The 21,608-nt window shown below is 44.1% G+C and overlaps 1 protein-coding gene across 2 annotated transcripts in view; it reads left to right on the plus strand.

Annotated features, from left to right (window-relative positions):
* Positions 1-12,716: 12,716 nt before the first annotated feature.
* Positions 12,717-21,608, plus strand: part of KLHL29 (kelch like family member 29) — a 384,113-nt gene continuing 375,221 nt past the window's right edge. Inside the window, exon 1 of one of the 2 annotated variants that reach the window (XM_083730231.1) lies at positions 12,717-13,228. The gene's annotated coding sequence lies outside the window, so the exon portion shown is untranslated. Of the gene's footprint in view, positions 13,229-13,519; positions 13,996-21,608 lie in introns of those variants that run through there. The other variant, XM_083730232.1, reaches the window with a different exon arrangement.

Below are 21,608 nucleotides of genomic sequence, written 5' to 3' on the forward strand. Positions count from 1 at the left end.
CTCCCCCCCCCCCGAATGTCTGCTTTCTATACCTTATTTACACAATGGGCCCCACGTGATTGGCTAATTCCGGTATTCTCCTGTAGGCCAATCAGGTTGCGGATTCACTTCCACCTGGAGCTGGATTGGGTGGCTCCTGTGGACCAATCAGACTACTGCATTTTGGATCCTATTCAACTCCGTACATAACAGGAAGACTCCATTGCAGAGCCCCCAAAACAACCAGAGTCTACTGCACTCTTTCAGTGAAGATGGAGCTTGGAGCTGGGGCAGAACTTCTAATTCTATACAGGGCTCAGTCCAAGGCTGACTGTTGCTGAAGCAATGTCAGAGTCCTGCTCTATATCATTGAGCCCTGGCAGCCAGTGCTCATAGCTGGACACTATCCCAATCTCAGTGCTGTGGTGCTCTGTGCTGAGACTGGTGGACAAAGCGCTCGGCCTGCTCTTTACAGAGTGCACAGGGAACTTTTTCTCCTGATCTCAGCACTGTGGTGCTCAGTGATGGGATCAGGAGATGAAATCTCTCTGCACTGTAGATGGAGAACCTGTGGGCCTCCGGGTATTGTTGGACTACAGTGCCCAGAGGAGGAGTGACTGCTGGGAGGAGCACAGAGAGAAGAAACACCATGATGCACCTACAGCAGCACAACAGGACGCCTTAATCTGCCCCAGCTGCAACAAAGCAGTTTGACATCACCTCCAAAGGTGCAACTCCTCCATTGTCTCCTGAGATAGAGGGATGCCAACCAACCATCAGTTCCTAATATCCCTGGCCACTGACCATACTGGTTGGGCTTATGGGAGCCCAACATCATCATCATCTAGGGGGCCACAGGGTCATCCCCACCTACTCTTAAGACCTGCAGAAACATTCACAGAGCTCTTCCATTTAAGCATCACTACAACTCTGAGGGAGCAAATGAATCTGGGAAATAGTGGCATTTTATCCCAGTGAGTTTTGTGGCTCAGACCAGAACGAGAAATGACAGGAGACAAATTGTTGCTGCTGAAAACAGCAGCCCCAGGTCTTCTCCTCTCTTCGCTCTCGCGCTCTCTCTCTCTCTCTCTCTCTCTCTCTCTCTCGGTAACATCTAATAACACAAAATGTGTGATGTGACATGGGGAGGCAAACCAAAGACACACACACACACACAACCTGGACTTAGCCCTGAGTGAAACTCACAGCACAAAGATGTCATGTCACACATTCATAATTCTAGATACTATTGGTGAGGAGAAAGAGACGCACACTTAATGTTTTCAGCAGGAGCAATGCTGAAAACATCCCTGCCCCAATGCAGTTCATTGGCTTCTTGGTTCAGCCGAAACAGATATTTTAATAGATTTTACCAGCTGAGATAAAATACTCTATCTGCTGCACCACACTGGTCTTAAATTGTGGTGACCATGTCAACTCAGACTAAGGCAGGTCTAGAGAACCCTAGGGTGGAGGAAGGGGAGCGATGGAGGTGGTCCGCCCCGGGTGTCACCACTGAGGGGGGTGACAAAATGCCGGGCGGCACTCACCGCGGGGCCTGCAGTGTGCCTGAGCCACACGTCTCTCCTGGGAGTGACGCGGTGGCTTGGGTGCCTGCAGGCTCTGCACTGCCCCAAGTGGTCCACCTGCTGCTTCCCCCTCAGCTGTAGGGCAGCTGAATGGGAGGAGGCAGGCAGACTCCTTGGAGGCCCCGCGGAGCATCCTGCCCCGCCCCGCAGACGGCTGGCCCTGCCCCCACAGGCAGCTGGTCCCACCCCAGGCGCCCAATCACCTTGCTCCGCCGCTGAGAGAACCCCAGGTCCTGGGGCCAGATGCAGCCCTTAAAGCCTCTGTATGTGATCCTTGGGACTGTCCCAAGAGCACATCCCTCACAGACTTGCTCAAGGGCTGTTGCCTTGTTGGAATGTGCCTTGGAACTGTGATAATATCTTTTTTTGTAATTTTTATTGAAAGAATTTCAGTTATAAAGAAATAAAGTGATACAGAGAAGAAAGTGGGAAAGTGAGGGGAGGAGAAAAAATATGAGTATAAAAAATATATATATATACAAAAATGCAATGTATATATATACTCCCATACATTCTTCTATAAATTGATCTACTGTTATTATCCGAATAAATACATAGAAGTTAATAGCCTGCTACACTCTGTATAAACTCATTCCAAATGTTGTCATATTCATCCAAACAAGGTCTACGTCTGTAAGGAGTCAGTTCATAAGTTGTGAGTATTGTTGTCATATTGTCGGTCCATTGATTAAAGCAGGGGTCAGCAAACTTTTTCAGCAGGGGGCCGATCCACTGTCCCTTAGACCTTGTGGGGGGCCGGACTGTATTTTGAAAAAATAATAATGAACGGATTCCTATGCCCTACAAATAAACCAGAAATGCATTTTAAATAAAAGCACACATTCTACTCATGTAAAAACACGCTGATTCCCGGGCCGTCCGCGGGTCGGATTTCGAAGGTGATTGGGCCGGATCCGGCCCCCGGGCCTTAGTTTGCCTACCCATGGATTAAAGGGTATCATATCTTTATTATTCCAATTCATCAGTATAAAGTCTCTTGGCCACCATTAGGGCACATAGAATCCATTTTTCATTGTCCTGTTTTTTTAATTTCCACACAACAGGTATATGGTTCAAAAGAAGACTGTCCGCTGAAAGATTTAACTTTTTCTGCACAGTCATAGTTGTGCAGTCCAGTACTTTCTCCGCAAACTTGGGAAGTATGGAACAATGAACAAACATATGTTTCGGGGGGGGGGGCATTGTGATAACATCTCTTGATTGCCTACTTCTCAATCCCTGGGCTAAGATGTTAGGCTCCTTCATGTGGCGCCAACAATCTGCCGCCTTCACTCATGACAGAGTAATATTGAACTACTGTTTTTATTCAGTTTTATGCAGCTAATTTTAAACTGCTAGCCTCCCACAAAAAAATGACTTTTAAATATCGCTTCCTGTTTCTTTTTTAATATAAAAAATGGGAAGGATATAAATATAGCACACAAGGAGGGAGGATGAAAAGAGGACTTTAAATGATACATACCAAACAATGCACTTACTATTCTACTAGTTGATGCTGCAGTCCTCAGAAGAAAGGTATGGAGAGTTTGTGGCTTTGTAAATAGAGACTTGTGTGTGTGTGTGTGTGTGTGTGTGTACGCGCGATTTTAAAAAATATTGCTTGCATCGGATCCTTGTATATTATAAAAATGGATCCAGTTTTGTACTTTACTTGAATATTATGTCCACCAGCTGTTTCCTGGTGTTTTTCACCTTTTGGGATAGGTGAAAATGGATCAGCTCCTAAATACGGTTTCAAATTAAATTGGCTGCAAATGCAATCTGCACTTTTGCTGAGTTGCCCCTATGGTGTAAAGGAGGCTTAATGTAAATAAGAAAAAGGCATTTAATTCTGTGCTGTAGGATATATGATATGTGAACTTTAGAAAAGGTCTTTTGGCTATCCCAGGAGTGCACTACTAGAATCCCAAGTAGGGGAGGGTGGGGGGATGGCCGTTTGTGGGTTGGAACCTTTAAATGTGTACTTATATGATAAGGAATGTATCAATGCATTGAGAACAATGATGGGTTTAGGCCAGACAACTTTAATCAAGTCAGTGAGTTTCTCCTTCCTCTATAGAACTCTGGTTTCTTGCAGAAAATCAGCATATAAGAATTGTCATGATGCCAATGGTTCTATCATCCTGTCTCTAATAGGGGCCCACCAGAGTGGAAGTGAATGACAGCAGCATTTATTAGGGCTGTGCAAACCTGAATCCTGAACCAAATCAAGCCGATTTGGGCCAAATCTAAATTGTGTCCAGGCAGCTACAAATTGATTCAAATGGGAAGCAGGCTTTCAAGCGCCAATGGGAGGACCAAAGATTCCTATTGGGTCAGATAAAATCTAAATTTATCAGAACAGAATCAGGATCTGGTCTAAATTGCTGAACTGGGCCCAAAACTGAATTGGAGGAGAGGGGCTTGCACAGCCCTTATGTGTATCTTCAGCTGTTTGTCTCATCAAGATACAAGACATGTATAATACCAACCATGGTTTGGGGCTACAGGAACAAAGCCTTGTGCTCAAACACTCTCCCTCCTTTTCCTTACTAAGTTAATTAGACACTTCCTCTTTTTGTAGAAAGCATGGAAGTGAGAGCTGGACCATAAAAAAGGCTGATCGCCGAAGAATTGATGCTTTTGAATTATGGTGCTGGAGGAGACTCTTGAGAGTCCCATTGACTGCAAGAAGATCAAACCTCTCCATTCTTAAGGAAATCAGCCCTGAGTGCTCACTGGAAGGACAGATCCTGAAGCTGAGGCTCCAGTACTTTGGCCACCTCATGAGAAGAGAAGACTCCCTGGAAAAGACCCTGACGTTGGGAAAGATTGAGGGCATAAGGAGAAGGGGATGACAGAGGACAAGATGGTTGGACAGTGTTCTCGAAGCTACCAGCATGAGTTTGACCAAACTGCGGGAGGCAGTGGAAGACAGGAGTGCCTGGCGTGCTCTGGTCCATGGGGTCATGAAGAGTCGGACATGACTAAACGACTGAACAACAACAACATAGTGTCAATTAGCAAACTATGGTTTTCAACCAGTTATGCAAATCAATGGTAAGCTAAGCTTGCATGCCCTCCACAAATACTGTCAAAGTAAATATAGGAGACAAAATACCATACAGTTCCCTCACACCTGGGAAATCTGAAACAATTGACAGGCTTCTCAAGAACTCAGTGTTTTTTATCCAAAGCAAGACCCTAAATAAACAGTATTTCTTGAGACCTGCTTGTCAAAACCAGTCTTATCCACATGTATGCAATAATGGAATTATAGCCTAAGCTTAATGCAAAACTGGGCCAATTTCATGGTCATGTCTGCTGCAGAAATGGTGGGGAGAGGGCTGCTTTCCCCCTTTCTGCTAGCACATCGTAACCTAAGCCAAGGGGTTTATTACAGCATGGCATATGGGGAAGTGTTTTGTGGAAGTCTTGTTAAAATACCACAGCTTATCATTCCACTGAAACCTGTTTTGTGCTGCCAATAGTTCGTTTGGCTGCAATGACATCGAGTGTTTCAAAGCTGGAACAAAATTTACAGCAGAAGAAGATGCATCATTGATTTATCATAAAAATAAAATATCTGCCTATTGTAATAATCCTTAGTATTAACAGTGGCTGAATAAAAACCCCTCATTTTGCATTTGTTTTAATGGGTGAGATTTTCTGCACTCAACATACCTAAGTTTAGATTATCACTATTCTTTTCTTCTCCATTTTCCTTTTTGTGGGTAAAATTTATTTATTATAGTTTATTTACCACTCATTGTGCCAAAGAGGTGACAACAATCTCATGAGGGAGGTTATGCTGAGAAATAGTGAATGCTCCAGTATTTTTCAGTGAGCTCCAAGGCTGTACAGGGATCTACATTTTTCCAAAACCAAGGTATATGATGACTATCAAGTCAAAATCTCTTAGATTAACCTACCTGATAGGGTTATTGTGAGGCTGGAATTCCATGCTGTGACCCAAAAAGGAAAGGCAATGCACAGGTGTGATTGACAAACTGAGCAAAATGTTCTCTTTCTCTCCCCCCCCCCATTATATTAATATTTAAAGAACATAGACTTTCACAGACCCTCCAAGTGTCTCTATTTTCCAGGGACAGTCCCAGATTTACAGAAGCTGTCCCAGTTTCTGTTTTGATCCTGGAATGTTCCACTTTTCCTTAAGACATCCCTATTTACATCGGAGAAATGTTGGAGGGTATGGAGTTATCTGACCCCTGAGCCATCTGAAGGCGGCCTTGTATAGGAAAGGTGTTTTTTTTAATATAAAAAGTTTCATGTTTTATTATATTTTTATATATGTTAGAAGCTCCCCAGAGTGGCTGGGACAACCTAGACAGATGGGTGGTGTATAAATTGTTGTTGTTGTTGAATAGGACATTCTTATTTTCATCAGAGAAATGCAGAGGGTGTGCTTTGTCATACTATGAGATGTTTACCCTGTTATACATTTTTTAAAAAATTATTTAAAGCAGTAGTGGTTAAACATTTGCCTTCCTTATATTGCTGAGATACCACTCCCATAATTGCTGACCTGCTGGCTGGGGCCAGGAGTTGAAGCCTGGAAGTTTTGAAAGGCTCCACCCCACAAAATGCATAAAATTGTGGAATACCCACTGACATGACATGTCTTCTTGTTGACTTCAACATTTATCTCTTTTACTGTGCAATAAAAGCATCCCCAGCAGCCAAACACAAGACTGGTTCACCCATGCTTTTACATCACTTAATTTTATCTAGCATTCTTGTATACCACTTTTCATTTTTTAAAAAGTACCTCAGATATCAACAGGATGATATTGACAGTAATTACCAATACAGTGGTACCTCGGGTTACATACTGTCAGGGGTTCAGAAGGAGAGACACAGGAGGGGGAGCAAATGGAGAGTGAGGAGGAGGAGTACGAGGGGGGCGCAGGCAGTGACAGTGGCCAGAGTTATTCCACAAGCCTCTCTAGCGAATCGGAGGACTCACAGAAGGGAGCGCCGGTGGCCAGAGCGAGGGGGGCTCCAGGGGGGAAGCCCCAGGAGGAAGGGGCTAGCGGGGAGTCCCTGAGCAGCAGTTGGAAATCAGGACCAGCTTCTCCACCAGAGCGCAGTGGGGAGGGGGAGTCCCAGGAGTCGGGACCAGTGTCCTCACCACCAGAGGGAGGAGAGGAGTCAGGTTTGGCAATGCCCACATCAGGAAGCGGGAAAACGGTCAGAAGGAAAGTCACCGGCTGGGCGCGCGCGCCAAGTTCAAATGTACAGGAGCGCGGCACAGCAGGGAGCCAGGTCCTAAAGCCCGCCGGAGGGAGGGGCAAGACTCAGGAGGCTCAGCGTCAGAGGAGTCCAGGAAGGAGGGAACCCCAGAGGGCAGAAGGACCCAGCGAAGGAAAGAACAGCGTAAGAGGTGGAGCCGGGCTAGAATCTTAAACTGGTGTGGGTGGAGCAGTGAGTCAGAGGGGACTTAGCCGGTCTAGCGTCGAGACGTGGGTCTGCGCGCCCAGAGCTTGGAAATGGAAACTAAACTTTAATAAAGACTTTTGTATATAACATCCACTGGGCGTTGGTCCTCTGTGAGCTGGGACCTAGCGGCAGTCCTGACACATACGCTTCAGGATACAGACTCCGCTAACCCAGAAATAGTGCTTCAGGTTAAGAACTTTGCTTCAGGATGAGAACAGAAATCGTGCTCCGGCGGCACGGCAGCAGCAGGAGGCCCCATTAGCTAAAGTGGTGCTACAGGTTAAGAACAGTTTCAGGTTCAGAACGGACCTCCGGAACGAATTAAGTACTTAACCTGAGGTACCACTGTAAGAAGCCCATATTATAAAAAGCAATTAAAAAAACCAAGAAAAAAAATCACAACCACTATGATATAATAAAGGTTAAAAAATAAAATAAACACGGGCTCCAAAACCTTGAAGAACAAATATGGAAGTCTTCATTATGCAGCAGAAGCCAATCATTGTCATAGTCATTCGTGGTCCATTATGGAGGGAGTTTCACAGTTGAGGCACCATCATGGAGAAGGCCCTGTTCTGTATCCACATGGCCTTTTAAAAGATTGTTTTTATTTATTATAAAAGACAACATAACAAAGAGATATAAAGTACAAAAAAATCAGAAACCACAGGGTGTTCCCCCCTTTTTGTTGTTGTTTAGTTGTTTAGTCGTGTCCAACTCTTCGTGACCCCATGGACCAGAGCACGCCAGGCAATTCTGTCTTCCACTGCCTCCCGCAGTTTGGTCAGACTCATGTTTGTAGCTTCGAAGACACTATCCAACCATCTCGTCCTCTGTTGTCCCCTTCTCCTTGTGCCCTCCATCTTTCCCAACATCAGGGTCTTTTCCAGGGAGTCTTCTCTTCTCATGAGGTGGCTAAAGTATTGGAGCCTCAGCTTCCCCCCCTTAGTAACACTTTTGGTGCTACTGACATAGCTCAGTTACAGCACAGTGCCCAATTTGAGGACTGGGATGTTCTCTGCATGTAATAGGTGTGACTGTCTCTGTTAGATGGCTGAAAACCTGAACTACATTACTTCCAACACGGCTTGATGTTGTGAGTTTCAAATTTACATGTACCATATTAGTGGACCAAATTGCATCGCAACAAATGGCAAATATGTTTTGTTTGTCTTTATTTTGGCTACAGCGGCAAATCATGCTTTAATGTACCAATATGGGATATTGGTTTCTTTCAAGTATTTCCAGTGTTTTTTGCAATGGTCGTGACTTCCAGTTTTCAGGGCAGGAGGCCATGAGAAGGCCCCTCAGACCAGGAAGAGAGTATGCCTTCTAAACTAGCCTTTGAAGTTCTTGGATCCTTAGGAGGTTGAGCACCAGAGATCCCCCTGACCTGAAGAGGCTTTGACTTGAAGAGTCAGCAGTAAAACAAGCTGGACCTCTTTAAGAGTAGATGAGACTAGCTACTCAGAGGATCCTACAGTCTTATTTAAGACACATTCTGTGTTGGTTGAAGCAGCAGTCAAGCTGGACTTTTCTGACTTCCACTCCAGATGCCACTTGGAGCTGTCCAAGGTTCTACCCAATTTGCAAGTTTGTCTTCTGTTTTACCCAGCTCAACTTATCTGGATTTTAACCTCTGTTTCATCTGACCTTGCCTTGCTGGACCCTGATCTGTGCTTGGTCAGACTTTGGTGTCTGGATTCGGAACTGAAACTAGTGACATATTGCCTGGTGTCCTTTTGATTCTGTGTCTAGCACATGCTCTCACTTGTGCTAGAAACCTGGGACCACTGCCTGGGACAGAACATAATCTCCCTGCTTTAGCAACACTTAATATTTTTCCAGCTGAAAATAGCCCACAACTGAAAAAACCCAGTCTTTGAAATGATATGAAAGTTTTGTTTGGCCTGTATTGGTTCACCCACACGTAGCGGTCACTTTTTGATGCTGTAGCCATCAGACGATGAAGATCCAAATGTTGAACCATCGTCCCTGATTGTGCCATTATAAGAAAGGACATAAGTGGTATGCTCATTTTGAAGAGATGGCGAAAAACCTTTACTCTGCTTCTCTCTGTTGGAAGATATTCTCCGTGGAACAATGAATGTCCCCCAGTCAATCTGGTGCCCCAGCCATTCCAAACCGCAATATATATTAATCTCAACATATTTGCCTCATCTTACGAAGGCATTTTTTTTCACAAACAAAATGCTTTGCTGTTGTTTTTTCAATGTAGGGTGACCATACCGTTTCAAATTTTATTTGAATAATATTTGAATAACAGGCAGTCCTGTATTGGGAAGTTTTTAATGTTTGATGTTTTATTATGGTTTTTATATATGTTGTAAGCCACCAAGAGTGGCTGGGGAAATCCAGCCAGGTGGATGGGATATCATCATCATCATCACATAGGGTCACTACCAAGACTTAGCCTTGTATCCAGCTATTTTACATGCACTAAGATTATGACCTCAAAAATGTCTCTCTGCTTCTTGAGATCTTCATCAGTGGATCTCCTCTGGATGTTTTGCCAAATAAGGTGAGTCAAATGCTTACTAGGGAGAGAAGTTTGCCTAGCGCCTCCACTGTGGTCGCTGGGGCACAGGCTTTTCAGTTATGCTTTTCATTCATTTTAGATATTTGGCACTTATTATTTCTCCGTATACTGGTTTTGTACAGGTTTAATGATGGTGTATGATGGGTTTACATTGGCTGTACCACTGCTGTTTTTAATATATGTCATGACCTTGTGCTATTTGATTGTATTTTTGTACGTTACTGGTTCATAGGTTTTGCAAATTGCCAGCTATTTCCCCCATTCTTCCTTCATGTGTGGTGCCATGCATGTGGTCCTCAGTCCTTCTAGGTCCTGACAGGCCCCAGATCTGCAAGGTGGTATTCTCAATGTTCCTTCAGGCCATGTCTAGGGATTGTTAACCTGTTGATGAGTGGTTTTAATATGTTGTAAATAACTCTGTCCAGGGTTGCAGTATCTTTGGAGAAAGGATCATCAGAACTCTGCAGAATGTCCCTTCATGCATTTTCAAGCCCGTTATAGCTTCTGTATAACACATGGACAAGAAGTCTGTGTCACTTCTTGCAACAGAAAGGTAATGCACACTCTTGCATTAATGGACTAGCCTACTTATCTGCTTATCTGTTGGAAGTGCCCTGATCCCTGCTTCTTATATTGGGATTTTTGAAATAACTGTCATTTGCTCTAATTTATATTATTTTGATTCATTGGTTTCATTGACTAATGTGCTACTGCTACTGCATTGTTCCTGAAGGAGATGCTGCTGTGGCAGTAAACCTGTCCATTTAAAACTGGTTTTGGGGTATATATATATATATATATAAAAGCAAACAGAGTTGTTTGTAATCCTTAGGCTGTGTCATAAAGGTCAGACAACAATAAGCTGGCAAAAAAGCAAGCAGGTTCTCTGAGATCACACGGTCTTTGCATGACCTTACGTGGTTTCTAAAGAATTTCCACTCCATGTCCTCTAAAGCCTTGAAGTCATTCTGTGAACATTTGAACGCCTCTGAGGGACTGCCATGCTACTTATCGGGTCAACAGTCCCTGTGAGGTTTCTCACTGGATTCTAGGTCAAATAGATGCAATGGGCAAAAAAAAGAGAGAGTCTGCTTCTCTTGCTCTCTCTTTAAAAGGGCCTGTGATAAAAATGGCCTCGGACTTGGGAGAGTGCTGTGGGTGGGTGGGTGTGAAATAACTCACATTCAAACACATCTGAACTTATGAACCCACAAATCACACTTTGGTACAGAAATCAGGCAAGTTCAGAGTAGAGGCATTCTGTGTATCCACTCCAGGAATTGATCATGTTTTCCTGTTTCAGGTTGTGTGGATATTCAGCTAAAATAATTCCAATAGTACTAGCAGCAATCATGCCAATATGTGTGTGTGCAAGGCAAGTGTGGATGAAAGGGCAATTTCCTTTCCAGGGCCATCTCGTTTCCTTCCAGACATTAGAATGCGTTTGTCCTTTATTTAAACCTCACTCTTCACTTTCATTACCCGTTTGAACAAGGCACTGATTTCCGTGCTTTCGTTTTCCTGCTCATCATTGCTGTGATTGCTATTATGACTGTTATTTAGGATGGCTGGCTTACTTTCAGCATGTTAGAGCACATCTGTCCGTGGCAAACATTCAAGCATGTGGATTGCTCTCCCCCCCTTCTTCAAAGCATGATTTGGATAATGTTTAAATCAAGGGCTGTAATCATTTACTCTGGAGAAGGTCTACCGAAGTCAACAAACTGGCTGTGTTTTGGAAGAGGCAGGTCTGCCCACGCCGAAAGTAAGCAGAAAGCATCTGTAGAGAGATAAACAGGGGCCACAATCCAAGGGAGACTTAGACGGTCTTAAATATAAAGGGGTTCCAATGCACTTAACTGCACTGGATCTTGGCTATGCATGTTTCATATCCAGTCCTCTACAGACAATACACAATTTGGTTTTTTAAAATGATATTACAGGTTGCCACTTCACATCAATAGATGTGACCCATGCGGTGACTTCAGTGGGATTCAGACTCAGGTCTACGGGGAACACCTATTTATGAGTTGAAAGTTATCCAGGCTACTACCCTTGAGCTACTTGGGAGCAAGCCCTATTGAACTGAGTGGAGCTTGCTGGGGAGCAAATGGACCTGAGATCGTGCTGTTGCATTTTCGTTGTGCTGAAGCACTTGAGTTAAATTGATTTATAAATAGGCAAGGGCACGATGTGCACTGCTGCACCGGGGGGTAGGTGGGGGGCGAGTGTGTTAGCCGCCCCCCCCCCAGTGCCTCACATATATGTTTTGAGCGTATAAGACCGTAGCAGCAACAGCAGTCAGTGCAGTTTCCTCGACAATCGCGGCGGGGCTTCATTACCCGAGCACGTTTCCTAGCCTGCAAGTCGCCAGGAGGAATGGAAACGCCAGAAGGAACCGCCAGCTCTCTCCCTCCCCGGAAAAGATGCGCACAACAACGCTGCGTGAGCGCGGCCGGATTATAAAGTCCAGGGAAATACAGTACAAGCGCATCTATATAAAGCACGTATGAGTCAGAGAGCTAGTGGAAGAGGGAAGCAGCATAAACAGTGGATCAGGTGGCCGCTTCTGTCTCTTTGCAACCTCCACGGTAGCTGCTGTTTCTCTCTCTGTGTGTGCGTGTGCGTGTGTAACTTTACCAGAAGTGGTGCCATTGATCTCTTTTCTCCTCGCGCTCTGCATCCTCCGTAGGGAAGAGAACAAACCTCCCTGCCTGCGGGCTCCGTTTCCTGCAGGATGGCACCGTCAGCTCGCGGTTGCCGGCTGCTGCTGCTGCTGCCTGCGAGAAGGAGGAGGAGAAGCGCCAAGAACAGCGCCGGCTGCTTGGAGAGAGGGAAGGAGAAGCGGCGGCGAATGAAATAAATAAAAGGGCGACCCGGGCAGAGGCAGCCGCGGCGGTGCTGTTCGCTCTTGTGTGCAAATTGCCCGCTCCGAACCCCTCCCCGTGGGGGAGGCTGGGCTGGGTTGACACACGGGAGGAGCAGAAGGGGGGGGGGGAGAGAAAGAGAGAGAGGGGGAAAGGAGGAGAGCCAGAAAAGGGAGCCGGTCCCCGCCCTCGTCCCTCCCCCCCGCGGCCGCGATTGGCTCCTCCCGCCCCTCGCCCGGGCTGCGAGGCCGCCTCCCTCTCCAGCTAAAGCGGCCAGTGTGCGAGCAGGAGCGAGCCAGAAGGGAGCATGGTCTCGACGCCGCTACCAGCTGCCTCCGTCTGCCCGAGTCGCGCCCGCTCCGCCAGCCTCTCGCGCGCTCCCTCCCTGCGCCGCCTCGCGCCTGCCCTCCGGAGGGGCTGAGGGGGCAGCCCCTGAGGCGGCGGCGGCAGCAGCAGCAGCGGCGGCGGCGGTGCGGGGCTTTGCGGTAGGGGGGGAGGGCGGAGAGGCTGCGATGCCGAAGCCGCCTCCCCCTCCTCCTCCTCTTTCTCCCCCTCCTCCTCCTCCTCCTCCTCCCGCTGTTTCTGTGCATCCTCCTTCTCCGCCTGCCTGAAGAAGGTGGGGGGGAGGACGAAGAAGAAGAAGAAGAGGAGCAAGAACAAGAAGAACCCAGAAGAAGCAGCAGCGGCTTTCGCGCGCCAAGGACGCGCGTAATTACGCGCCGGCGCCGGGGCCCCCTCGCCTCTCCCGCGCGCGCACCGCCCAGAGGGGAAAGGTAAGAGTCAATGTGGGTCGGCGGGAGGGGAGGGAAGGGGAGCTCGCGACGCAAGGTAGAGGGACTAGGTGGCGTCTCGTGGCCCCCGCCGCTGTTTGTGGTGGTGGCACCGCCTGGAGTAAGTCGCCTCGGGTGGCTTGAGCGGCGGGCGAATGCGAATCCCCCCTCGCGCCTGCGCTCGCCGCCTGCCTGGGAAAACTTCCTGCTTGGGTGTTTTGTGTGTGTGTGTGTGTGTGTGTGTGTGTGTGTGTGTGTGGTGCAAGACCAGCCTCGGTAGCGCGGGGCTGCTCTGAGGTAACCGGAGGGGGTGAGGTGCGGGGAGAGAGGCAGCCACCCACCCTGCTTCCTCCGCCCGCGTCGGTCACTCTTTCTCTCCCAGCACCATCACCACCTTCCTACCTCTCCGCCATCCCTTCAACTTCCCTCTCGGTGTGGGTTTAAAAGGCACCTTTCCTCACCCCACAGAGCATGAGTTCCAAAGGTGGTTGACTTCTCCCTCTTCTGAATGGAGGAGCAGCGAACCACGCAGGGTGTCATTTATTTATTTTTTCTCTGGCGCTGCGTGTGTATTTATTTTTTTAATTTGGTAAATAATAAAACAAGGCTCTGTTTCGTAGATGGCTTCCCCCGTTTAAAAGCACACACCACTGCAAAATCATCCATCATCACCAGAAGGCAGAGGCTATCTTTAATTAAAACTGTCCGGAAAGGAATAAAAAATGACAGTCACCTACCTCGGAATGAAATCTGCAGGGATCTTGGTGCAGGTCTGGCATCCCTGGCTGACTTTTCTTAGTTTGTTTCAAAATGCGTTGACCCTCACGGGGAAACACAGCTTGAATAGATTAGGTAACTTCTAGGTGTGTTAGTCTCTGCTGCTGCATCCCCTTAACCAGTCTCTGCTACTCATTGTCAAACCTCCAACCACTCTCCCCCCCCAATCCGCTACCCCCCAAATATATCCTGTCTGCCTAATGTAGGTTGTCAGGTTTCTGGGCAGCAGCTGAATTGTAGAGTGCCTTGCAGCCTTTTGGCAGAATATAAATAGTTCTATACTGAAGGTGTGTCCAGGAACCATTTATAGTGTACAGTGCTAGGCATGGCTTTCAGGAAGTTCTATTGAACCGGATGAGACTTACCTAAGCCTATGCATGTTTACTTTCAAATAACACATCTCTGTTGACTGGAAGACTTGATTCTGTTGTTTTTATGATGGGTAAAGGATTTGGTGTTTGTGTAATAGTGCAAACAGTTACATTTTGGGATGATGATTGATTGCATACATTTTAAAGATTTGCTCCATGTGCATTTTGAAACGTGTGACTGACATCTAAAATCTACTGTTGTGATCAAGGCTGTTGTTATGTGCACATTTACCTGGGATCAAGTCCCATTGAATTCGAGACCTGTTATAGGATTGTGCTGTTTAAAGGTTAATAAAGCCTAAGTGAATATAGATATCATTGATACTTATTGAAGCCCTTAAGTTATAGACAAATCAATATAAAGTTTAAAAGTTTGTCGGGGGGGGGGGAGAAAAAAGCAAGTTGTTATTGAGAAATTGTGTTAATATTGTTAGTGAACATTTCACCAGAAATAATTTTGGGTGTCTCCCCCCCCCCAATCAATCAGATTGCCGATAGCAGCACTACACTACCATCTTTTAAATTTCAACAAATTGTTAAATTATGGGGCCCCCCTTCATATATATGATTGTATGAGAGAAGCATTACTATGTTCCTCCTATTCCTTTTAAAAAAGGCATCTGTGGCACTCTGTTACAACTGGATTAAGCTGGTAATGGCATTTACTTCACAAAGTGAAGTACAACCATGTTTCAGCCTTATTCAACAGTTTGAAACTTTAGTTATTCACAGTGGGTTACCTACTCTTATTTGAATGAGTAACGAGGTTTTATTCTTCTCTGTATAACCTGCCCCTCACTGTGGCTGTCTGCGGAAGGGTTTTTCCCAGCTTGCAATGAAGCATGGCTTATATAAGTGAAATAACTATCAATGCATGTAGTTACAACCATGTTTCATGGGATTATTATTATTTTAATGTAAACTTGGTGCTTTGGACTGCACCTTCAGAGGATGTGGAGTTAGGTTATTGCAGTCAACATAATGAATCTGGACAAATGGTTCTTTTCTACAACTTTTATCTAAGTTATTAGATTCATAGTGGTGTTTGATCCTTATTTGAAGAGGATTAAGTTAAAACGAGCACTTTGTATAGACAGCTTCACGGAGAATTCAACTCTTCTATGTAGATTTGAGTGAACTGATGTGGCTTGAAAGTTTCCTATGCTCCCGAGTTTTCAGTGTTAACTGGTCTTGTGAAGCGTAAGAAGTATGTTCACAGTGCTTGGAGCAACAGAACCCAAGAACAAACGTTCAGTGTGAATTATTGCTGGAATAGAATATTTTATGGTTGTCATGGCTACAAATAGAGCAATGGTTGCTGGTTTTCACCTAAATGCAGTAGTAGAAAAGGGGTAGAATTCAAGTTCTTTTGTTACTTTTAATTATATCTCTGATGAATGATAGCCAAACTTCAGGTGTCCAATAAATGCAAAACATTGAATCTGGTTTCAAGAACCCCCCCCCCCTTTTTCAAACCATTAACGTACCAAAACTGCAGAAGGTAAAGCGTTCTTTTTGTTTGCTAGATTCATCCCGCAAATCCTACAGTAATGGGACTTGAGGGAAACAGAAGAGCATCCAGTCCAGCCCTCCGTACACAATAGCCAACATAAACTGGATCACTCTCTGCTACAGGTGGTTAAGAAGGGGAAAATAACACACAGCACGCTAAGATTGCATCCTTTGATGAGAACGTTGGGTGAGCGATGGATGTCTACAACAGTGTGACTGATGTAAGGGGATTTGTTTCGATACTTTATATGTTTCATTTGTTGAGTGGCTTCATAGTGCCCTGATGTACATGTGCAGTACATTTTTAGTGTGTGGATGGAGTGGTTGGGGATAGTCGCTTGTTCAAGAGGGAGATGTTGGACCAATTGGGTGGGTGGTGCATTTGTGTGCGTTGGTGGATGTGCTTGAGGTATGAGGAATAGAGTGGGATGGCTTAAATTGGATGAATAGTGGGTACCGCACGCTTTATGTTCATGTTTTAGGGAAATTGGTTGGGTGTAGATGGAAGAGAAAATCTAGATGGGATGTGGATTTCTTACTGAGGCAAGTGCTTTGTATTGTGAGCTAGGATGTGCCTTTGCAATAGGGTGGAATCCCTGACTCTTAAGATGTTTTCAACTGCTGTGTTTTACTTTTGGGGATGGGGACTCTGCTGCACTGTGGTTTTTCAGTTGTATTGATTGTTCTCACTCCGTGTATTGTGGCTGTTATTTTTTTTAATAAATGACTTAGAGGCTGTTGTAGTAGTAGGAAGAAGTAACTACGTTAAATACAGTAGGGTGAAAAGCTGCGACTGACCTTAGCAGCAAGCAGCTGAAAATGTGTGTGGAACCATGCATCACACTGTTAAGGGCAGTTTTGTTGCTTTGGAAATATGTGGACATACTGATGGTGGTAGTTTCCTCCTCTTTCTTTCAGCATTTAACATGTGTTGAAGAACAGCACACCCAAGCAGTGTCTTTATTGCCTACAGTTTAGTAGCACTGCTGCCATCTGTTCTTGGACATCTGCTTGCACTGAAAAACTTGCCTAATTCTAGATTGTGTTTTTAGGATGCTGATTCTCTTGGGTCCATGGCACCAGCTCTAGGCATGTGTTTGGTCGCTGGTGGTTCAGCCTTGTCCTATTATTGCTTCCCTCCCCTTCCTTTTAATGACTTTATTCTTAATATCTAGAAATTAAGGAGACAGTTCTTTCTAATCAAAGAACCAGGTTCACGTGTCCAGCAGAGTGCTGGTTCCGATTGCTCAAAACTTCCATATGAATCCTTCCTGAACTGAATCCTGTGAATTGACATAAAGTTGTTGGGCTTTTTTAATTTTTAATTTTACTATTAAGTCTGCTACTTTATTTTACTTTCTGTGCGCAATATTTCATTAAATCAATTGTCTTAAGAACAGGATGTCGAAAAACAGAAAACTTAATAAAGTTGAGAATCTGAACTCCTCAGAATGAGGAGGCAAGTCAGCAAATCTTCTGTCTCCCACTCTTTCTATTTAGGCACTTATTTGCATATATTGCAAAGGCTATGGAATACATTAAGAGAAGATGTTCTGAATCCCATTAAAATGTTAAGGCTGTAAGGTGTAAAATGATAATATAAATGTGCCTGGTTCTAGTCCAAAGATAAAGATCCGAAGGTTGCTTGCAATTTTTGGGTAGCCAATGAAAGAACCCCTCAGTAATGCTGCCCTTCTGGTCAGAATATGGAACTTGCATGCTACTGTCAAGAAGGTGCGTTTTTGTTGTAGTGGGCATGGGAGACGAAGCAGTATCTTAGAATCATTAGGAGAGGCCAGCCCATTTGGGACTCAAAACAGTGAATTGTGCAGTTAAAGAAATTAGTGTGGAAATGTGTCTGAATGTTCTCTCCATATCCAAAGTTGGCTACTATTTCCTATGCTTTCTGAAGGCATCAGCAAGGATGCCTCTGGGAAAGGTTTAGTTCAGTACTGAGTTTGTGTGTGAAAATGCAGCAGAAACCACTCTGAGGTTCAAACTAGGGATGACCTGCATATGGCTTTTGCTCTTTAGTGCTTTATCTAGTCAATAATTTTTTCGGGGTTTGCATATTTCTTGAGCTGCTCTAAATTTTTATTGATTGGAGTTACAACCTTGCATTGTTCTGTTTTATTGTGTGCTTGTAGCGTTTTTGTGTTGCTGTTTTTTTGCTTTCTTGTAAACTGCCCTGGGATTATCAGTTGTATATTGAAGGGTGGGAATACAAACTTCATTTTTTATTTTCAAAAACCAAGATACAAATTTGCCAAGTTTTTTGTGTGTTGCCTGCTTTTTACATCAGTTTACCTCTAGCACTAAGATCAAGTTACCAGGACTTGTTTTCCTTGGCTTTTGTTTATAAAACAAAAGGCAAAGCATAAGGAGGCCTACAGGCTACAGATGACAACATACTGTTTGGATGAAGCAAATCCAGATAAGAGAAACTTAAATGCCTTTTGCCATAGTTAGGATGGCCTGAAATGGCTGGTAGTGGAGAGTCATTAATGTTGCATGATTGGAAAACAGTAGCTTGTGATGAGGAAAGAAATTGCCAGTGTGTGTCTTAGCTCTCTTTGTATACGAGAAGACACTTGATCTCTCCGCAAGCACAGTCTGAATAAAAAGAACGGCTAGCAAACTTGGGTACACTATTCTGCGACAAATCACCTCCCTTCTGTGGTGCCGACCCTCCCTTCCTACATTCTGGAAATAATTCAGACTTGTTCGTACTGAGTAATAATAAGTATATCAAGCTAACTTCCAGTGAAATGTAGGCGGTTTTGCTGTTGGAAATATTTACTTTCAAGTCAGGAAAACATCTGAAGTATTACATTAAGAGTTGTCAGGTAATTGGACACCCCTTAGGCTACATTGGCAGAAATCTCACTAGTAGTGACTCACTCTGTTGGTGATGCAAGAAGGAGGAAGGTACACCTAGTACATATAATATGTGGCTTCCTTTGTATTGTTTTAGTCTATGTTTTTCGTTTGCCTTAATCTTGGTTTCTGAAACATTTTCTTAGCCTTAAACATGTACATATGGTGTTGAACTATATTCCCGTATTGTGTGGTTTGTCAGATGGCCACCAGAACTCCTTTTGGTGGTGAAAATACCTGTTTTACAGGATTGGAAAGACCACCCCTTTTGTATCAATGTACAGAATATCTGGATGCACTTTTTGGTTTGTGAGTGTGCCTCTTATTGCCGGCTTCATCCTATTTCATCTATTCAGCATGCATTGCCAATATAGGGACACAATTCTGAATATTTGGTCACATTATACTGCTGAAGAATCAGCAGTTTAAATATAGGCTCTGCTGTATGTGTGCTTGACCAAATGTTGTGATGGCCTATTAATATGTGATCAGCTTGTTTATTTTTATTTTTAACAATAACCCTGACCAACACCCTTTCCCCTTCCCTTTTAATTTGATTATATGTGTCTTTGTTAGTATAATGAAAGTTGTTGTAAAAGTTAAATTATTCAATACAAAAGTATAAATTTTTAATAATTGTCAAGCACAGACAAACATAGGGCTTCAAGAGTGCAGACACTGCAGATTTCAAGAGATGTACCTAATCTTGTTGAGTTGGGCTTCAATCATATCTCTATTGATATTTTTGAATCCTACAAGAGACTCATTATCAGTGTTCACCCTAACAAACATGATTAGCATCGCAATGCAGCCTGTAAAAACCACCCTTGACTTAGGTAATTTAAGAGCTTGGCTCTCAGGGTCTTTAGTGATGAGTAATTAACAGAGGAGCATGGTCTGATTTTCAAGGAGATATGCCTTTTCACACCTTGCTACAAGATTTTGTGATGGTTTTTTTTGGGGGGGGGGGTAGGACGGACGGACTGATGTTCTATACTGGTGGATTTGAAAATAACAGCATGCCACAAACTGAAATAAAAGCTTCCTTTCACTCCAGTATTTCATCTTGCTGGCTCCTTAATGACAGCATTGGATGCATGAAACTCAAATGCCATCATACTGCATCTTAGCAGGCGTAACTATATGGCACATCCAAAAGAAATAAATTCTACAAAAGAGTAATGAACGTTTTTTAAAGCTATGTTATGCTAACTTGCCGAAATGCTAAAATGAACACAGCTGTTCTGATTCACTGAACATGCATGTTTAATGACTGGTATGTTAAAAAATAATAATGCACCAAAATCTTTACCATTCATTTCTGCAAGTACTTCTGTCTCTCTTGATTGAATAATTCATGTCAAATTGAGATATTTCAGAATCACCTGGTGTGTTTTTTTTTTGGGGGGGGGAAGTGTAATCTGAACATCAAGTACATTGCATTACTTTAAAAAAGTATTGGAAGCAAAGCATACCTTCTTCATGCCTCTGAGATACCAGTAGAAAAACAAGCATCCAGAATAATAAATGAATGTAAGGGCTATTCTTGTTTCTCTCCTTCCACATACACCGCCCATTTCTAGGAACTAAATCTGCCTTAAACTTGTTGTTTCCCCATAATTTGAAAGGCATGTGCTTCTGCACAAGAGAGCTTGCTCTATAGCACAATATTGTTAATTTTTTTTATAAAAAAAATCCTTTCTGAAATATGTATAGGACGTGCCGCAGCCTTGTCACCGAAGTTGCCACTTAGCTACTTGGATTTCAAGCTCTGTGCGTGTATACTCAGAAGTAAATCCAATTATGTTCAGTAGTGTGTACTCCCAGGTAAGCTAACCCTTGTGGTCCTTTCTAACTGTACGGTTCTATAATTTTTGTTTCATTTGTGAACATTTATGTTCAACGAGATCACAATAATTTGTTGTTAAGGATAGTTTTTATTCTGTGACTGCTAGAGAAGCCTTATGCCTTTTCATTTTGTTTTAATGTATTTTAAATACTGCATGACTGTTTTTTGTTTTGCGTTTGTAAGCCATCTAAATTTATTGATGGGTGGTCATAGACATCTTCATAAATAATTTCGCATAGAAGGACTGGAAGCTGCAGACTTTGTATTCCTGTTTGATAAAGGAAGGGGAGAGTTGCTCTTGGATTCCTAAGTTTACACAATACCATTGCAAGTATCATAGGATATCAAACTCGGTAATCTATCACTATTTGATAGTCGTATATATTTGGCTGCTGTATAACTCAAGATTGATAAATAATGTTCATCTTAAAAGAAGCTAGGAGATTAATTTAGATAAGTTCTAAGGTCTGACACATTGGGTGGCTTACCCTAATAAGAACTGCATTGTTGTACCCAGAGACAAAACCCACCTCCCTGTAGAAACAGACATACCACCTTAACAGAGCAAACCTACAGAACATTGAAGTAAGTAATGTATGTAAAGGTAAAGAACCCCTGACAGCTAAGTCCAGTCGTGAACGACTCTGGGGTTGCGGCGCTCATCTCGCTTTACTGGCCGAGGGAGCCGACGTTTGTCTGCAGACAGTTTTTCCTGGTCATGTGGCCAGCGTTACTAAGCCGCTTCTGGTGAAACCAGAGCAGTGCACGGAAATGCTGTTTACCTTCCCACCAGAGCGGTATCTATTTATCTACTTGCACTTTGACGTGCTTTCGAACTGCAAGGTTGGAAGGAGCTGGGACCGGGCAATGTGAGCTCATCCCGTTGTGGGGATTCGAACTGCTGACTTTCTGATTGGCAAGCCCAAGGCACAGTGGTTTAGACCACAGCGCCACCTGCGTCCCAGTAATGTATATACAACACAGCAAAAAGTTATTT

This window comes from Podarcis gaigeae, assembly GCF_964106915.1.
Source record: "Podarcis gaigeae genome assembly, chromosome: 3".
Lineage (NCBI taxonomy): Eukaryota > Metazoa > Chordata > Lepidosauria > Squamata > Lacertidae > Podarcis > Podarcis gaigeae.